The sequence below is a fragment of the Atractosteus spatula genome, unplaced genomic scaffold (genome assembly GCF_055471065.1).
Source record: "Atractosteus spatula isolate fAtrSpa1 unplaced genomic scaffold, fAtrSpa1.hap1 Scaffold_29, whole genome shotgun sequence".
NCBI lineage: Eukaryota > Metazoa > Chordata > Actinopteri > Semionotiformes > Lepisosteidae > Atractosteus > Atractosteus spatula.
Window position 1 is genome coordinate 315766 of NW_028296856.1, and position 5430 is coordinate 321195.

General features: G+C 46.4%; 1 non-coding gene across 1 annotated transcript; it reads right to left on the reverse strand.

Moving 5' to 3' along the window:
- Nucleotides 1–4952: 4952 nt before the first annotated feature.
- Nucleotides 4953–5065, reverse strand: trnal-caa (transfer RNA leucine (anticodon CAA)). Its single transcript has 2 exons — nt 5028–5065; nt 4953–4998 (listed from the first exon to the last, which is right to left on the reverse strand). It is a non-coding gene; the product is annotated as a tRNA-Leu (tRNA).
- Between the last annotated feature and the right edge of the window lie 365 nt (nt 5066–5430).

Here is a 5430-nt window from a genome sequence, read left to right on the forward strand (position 1 = left end):
ACTTTATGAAACGATCTAAATGAATGATATACTGAACGTATGTCCTCTCGATATATGTAACTCTTTGTAACTGATTGTATATATACCTTTTGTATTCTGATAACCCTCTCAATAAGATCTGTTAGGTTTATATGCATATTTTATGTATTAATAAATGTATCCTCGTGTATTAGTACCCGTGTGTGTGTGCGTTGTTTGAGTTATATCGCATGGTTGGATTCTAAGGCCATCAAAAGAATCATTTTGTGATTTACGGTTACAATTAATAAATGTCCCCGTACATGCCCAAACCCTACAGAACTGGTGCCTTCAGAGAGCACACTACATTTATTGGCATCCCTGGACGGGCTATGGTAAGACTGAAATGAGTCAACCAAGCGGAATAATTCAATATAAAACACCACGGGTTTCATACTCGACAATACAGTGTGCTGAAAGCCGAAAGGAAAAAAGTTCCCCTTGCTCTTTAAGCAGTGCTTGATTGTTTTGTGATCTTTTGCGATCTACTGGGTTGATTGCATACTTGATCTTGTGGTTTTCTGTGGTAGAACTGTGATTTCGTACTTAAAAGTAATACTCTTTAAGTTTAACGATGGTTGCTAAAAGGTCTGAATTCAAGTCGCTATTAAGCACTCTCTCTAGCAGCGACAGGTCTGACCACGATCTCCGTCATATCTCCGTCAGCGGAGAAGCTAGGAGAATAAACCTCCATTCTCTGAGAGAGCTAGCGAAGGACATGGAGAGATTTGACCCTGCAGTGTCAGAGAATAATATCGAGAGTTATATTCAAGACCTCAGGTATACCCTGCAGTACCTGCCAAACGCTACAGAACAGGAAAAAGTATTTCTGGTCAGGAAAACTAGCAGCAGAGCTGTACATGAGTGGATGGATAAGCAGATGAAGAAAGTCTGTGATGACTTTGAAGAGCTGTGTCAAGCACTTATCAGAATACAGTGCGTTTATTGACCCGACTGCCGCGATAGCCGCCGCCCTTAACATTAAGCACGAGAGAGCAGAGTCCCCTCGCGAATATTACGAGAGACTTAGATGAACTTATTTTGCAGGGCGAAATGATGAGGGTTGTGAAGAGAACACACATTTCAAGGGTTTATTCATTGCGAATCTCCACCCGTCAGTCAGAAAGATGATCTTAATGCATACAGATGCACAGACCATGAAAATGACTGATATTAAGAGATTCGTGCAGAAAGCCTGGGAGTATGATGTCCAAAGTCGCTCTGAGCAAAAAGCTGTTAAAGCGACTGTGTTCGCCGTCAGAGCCAGCAGGGTTAATTCCCCCCTGCTCGAAGGAGCACAGGCTCCTGAGCTGGCTAAGCCCCGTTCCAAAGCAGGCACACAGGACCGCACCCAGCGTCCTAAGTTCCATGAGAACACCGGGGAAGGGAAAGGGCTAGATAAAGCTGAACAAAAGGATTCAGTAGCCGCCCGCCTGGCCAGGCTTGAACAAGTTTTATTAGGACATAGACAACCGCTCCCCAAGGCTGCCGGAAGCGTGAATGAGCTGATACTCTCCACTGGAGGAGGCGGAGACCCGCCCCCTCTCCCTCCCTCAGTCTATCTGATTGAGTGGAAGAGTTCCTGCCTGCATGAGGTCAGCCACTCGCAAGCGAGTGCTGACTCCACCCCTGAAGTCACAGAGCAAGCAGTAAAACAGAGAGGAAAAGCAGGAAGCTTTTACCTCAAGGCTGCCATGGGAGATGTCTTACACAGTGAGACATTGATTGACACTGAGGTTGAAAGGTGTTTGATGTCATACAGCAAGCTCAAACGGGTAGAAAAAGAAAAGGGCATGCGACTCAGAGAGGAACCTTTGGTGGATCACCAGAAAGGCAAGGTGTGGAAACAGGTCAAGGTTCCTAAGCCTTCTGTACAGAAGGAAGGGGGGCCAAGAGGCAGACTGTGCTCACACAGTGCCTACCGAACACTGAAGCCTATGTGGAGATTCCTTCTGTTCCCTCTGGACAAGAAATAAAAATATTTTCTTGTTCCCTGGATATACGGGGAAGTCATGTCCCGGCTGAGGTCACAACAGCCTCCATGCCACAGGAGCGGTGCTCCAAGCAGCCGCCTGATCCACCAGGTAAAGCACACCCCTTTTACATCCCTAAAGAGGAGCAGATCTCCCCACCTGGCGATGAAAAGGAGCTTTCCCTGTGCACCCTGGCACCCAAGAGGGGTCAGGACCACCACCCTGCAGTGGTGGAAGGGATCCAGATGGCAGGAGAGCAGGTTGGTGATGTAGCCCTCACCCTTAGCCCTGAGAGGTCCTCTATTAGTGAGGATCTGCTTGAGCAGCTGTCACGGGGCCACCGCCAGGTGCCCCTGGTGCAACATTCACAGGTTAGAGAGGAGGTCCAGCTGGACGCTGAGACTACTGCGCTGTGGACACACCTGATCCCAGATGCCGATTCCCTCTGCTGTGACCCAGGGAACCTGCAGTCAGGTAACATTATTTTTCACAACTACCAGATAGTGAGTGAGACTGACCTGATTGTTCCTGCCTCAACGGCAGGGTTTCCAACACACCCAGTCCCCCGGAAGGGACAGGGAATGAAAGCCGAGCCGGTTTTCTTATAGCCACCAGCTCAGTCTGTCCAACCAGTCCACCAGTCTGAGTCTGACCAACAGTGGTTCAGCCAGACTGGAGCTGGATGGTCAAGCCACCCGCCTGTTAGTGCAGAACACGGCAAAGAGGGGTGTCAGAATCCCCGCCCGCACTGACATGGGCCTGGTGGGTGATAGTGAGTTCAAAGACAGTGAACTAGCTATCCCACTGCTGGGGCAGCTCCCTGAACCCCTAGCGAGGGAAGGGGGGAGCGAGCAGGTGCCCTACACCCACGCCCAGCGAATGATTGTAAACATGCCGATAGAGGGATTCCTCAATCAGGAAGTGTACAGGGTTGACCTGATCAGTGAGACTGGGGTAACAATTCCAGATCACTCAGGTGCTCCAGATGATCACTCAGCCGAGGGTCAGGCATGCTCCACCGCTGCACCACCCCCTGCAGGGTTCCTAGAGCACAGGCATGAACAAATCGAAAAAGCAGATGCCCTGGAAATGGAGGAGGAGCATCAACAGCTGCGTCAGATCTCCCCAGATTTCCAGGATGTTGGTGCCCAAGATGCCACATGGCATACTGAGAAAGACACCATGTACATGCTGCGCCAGCTTAGAAAGGCGACAGTCACTCAGAAGGAGATGACTGAGATCAGCCACCCTAAAAGACTTTTAGGAGGAGACTCAGCCCGGACAACCACGGAACGGCCAGTGTGTTCGAGTGCCAGAACTTTGCTTTGTTCTAAGAGTTGAGAGCGGAGGTTGCCAGAAAGTAACCAGAGGATCCACCCGAGGTTAGCATCAGCAGCAAGCCTCGTGAACAGTTCGGAACTGTGGACAGCTGAATCACTATTCAGAACTAGCACTTCATCAGGAACGAACCGGTCCTCTTCCTGACTTGCTGGGACCCACAGTCATCTTTTCTCCTGAGCACAACTTTGCTAGTTAAAGCCAACACTAACTAGCCGGTCAGTGAGCATCAGCAGCGCACCGTTGCAAGCCGCACAGCCTGGCACCAAGACAGAGAGCGCGAATTGGACAGCAACAGCCTGCAACTGTTTCTTTGTGCCCGCAGGAGATCTGAATCCCCATAGATTGGATGAGTATTCAACTTCAATGCATTACAGCTCGAGAATTCAATTGTTATCCCAACCAGTTGATATCAATTTAATTCCTAAGAGTTATGTACTTGTTTTCAGTATCTAATGTAGAAGTTATAACCAAGTTCATTTACGAAACGGTCTAAATGAATGATATACTGAACGTATGTCCTCTTGATATATGTAACACTTCGTAACTGATTGAATATATACCTTTTGTATTCTGTTAACCCTCTCGATAAGATCTGCTAGGTTTATATGCATATTCTATGTATTAATAAATGTATTTTCGTGTATTAGTACCTGTGTGTGTGCGCTGTTTGAGTTATATCGCATGGTTGGATTCTAAAGCCATTAAAAGAATCAGTTTTGTGATTTACTGCTACAATTAATAATTGTCCCAGTAAATGCCCAAACCCTACAGAACTCGTGCCTTCAGAGAGCACGCTACAATCAATATCAGCAGTGTTATCAGTACCGAACGCTAAATATAGATCCTGGCAATAATTCATGAGTTGTTCGTTAGAAAATTGTTTAAGTTTTTTTTTAATATATTTTCAATACCAGACAAAAAGTCGAAAGTTTCAATTTCATGCAACTGATGAAATCTCTCTTCGATGGAAGTTATAAGTACAGTACATCCAAAATACTGCGGAATCAATCAAATTTACATGTTTCTTGTGGATCCAGAAGATCATTTTGAGACTCAAAACATGCCTGTCTTTTCTTTTTTCGAGGACGAAGGAGTAGCAGCAGGAGTAGCAGTAATGGCAAGAACGTGTTTAGAGTTCAGCACTTCTCATTTTTAAAGCAGAGCCTCGACTCAGAAAGCACCGCCCGCGATAACAGAAATTGCAGAATTGGTCTGTTCATGCTGCCTACACGCTTTGAATTGCTGGCATTTTCTGCAAGTTCCTTTTTGAGGGTTCATGAAATTCCTCACATTTGAGCCAACACTAAAATATTTCATTCGGGGTCGCCTAATTCATAGTGCAAACCGAATCTACAGGGGAATGCTGTGGCACATGAAGCCGTTTGTTATTCTGTTGTGAGGTGTGAGGGGCTGAATGCAAATCGAGTTGGTGAATAGAAAATGAAACAGGAGTCACTTCTTGAGCTACGAATTCCAAAAAGTATGAAAACCTGTGCATTTTAACAGTGCAGAATACTCACAAATTGCACTGAGTTGCTTGCTTTCTTCTGCTGCTTTTATATTTCAGTCATTCACTGTCAGCTAGCACTGGAACAATTCAAGAGAGGTAAAAACAGAAGCTGTCAGGAGTGGGATTTGAACCCACGCCTCCATTTGGAGACCAGAACACCCAAGCTAGCTGGAAAGACACACATCCTTGAGTCGGGCACCTTAGACCACTCGGCCACCCTGATAAGCAAAAGCAAGTGGTGTGCTGAATGCACCAGTAGTTGACTAAACTGAGATTCTTCCCTGAAATTATTTGCTTGCGAAGAGCCAAGTTGCCTTGAATGGATCTTGGAAATCAAATATACGGATGGATTGTTATTCGGTTGTGAGTTTTGAGGGGCGTATTATAAATTGAGTTGGTGAAAAGGCGCTTTTTGTTAGTCTGTCGGGAGGCTGCATAAGGTGTTTAGAGGGAGAACTTCTAAAAGACAGGCTCTCTATGTTTAACATCAAGGCAGATTTTTTTTTTCTCAATGGAAATGCTCTTTGGCGCTTTCAGCTTTACGTACTGTAGGGAACAACGTCTGCCGAGATCACTTTTGAGCCAGTG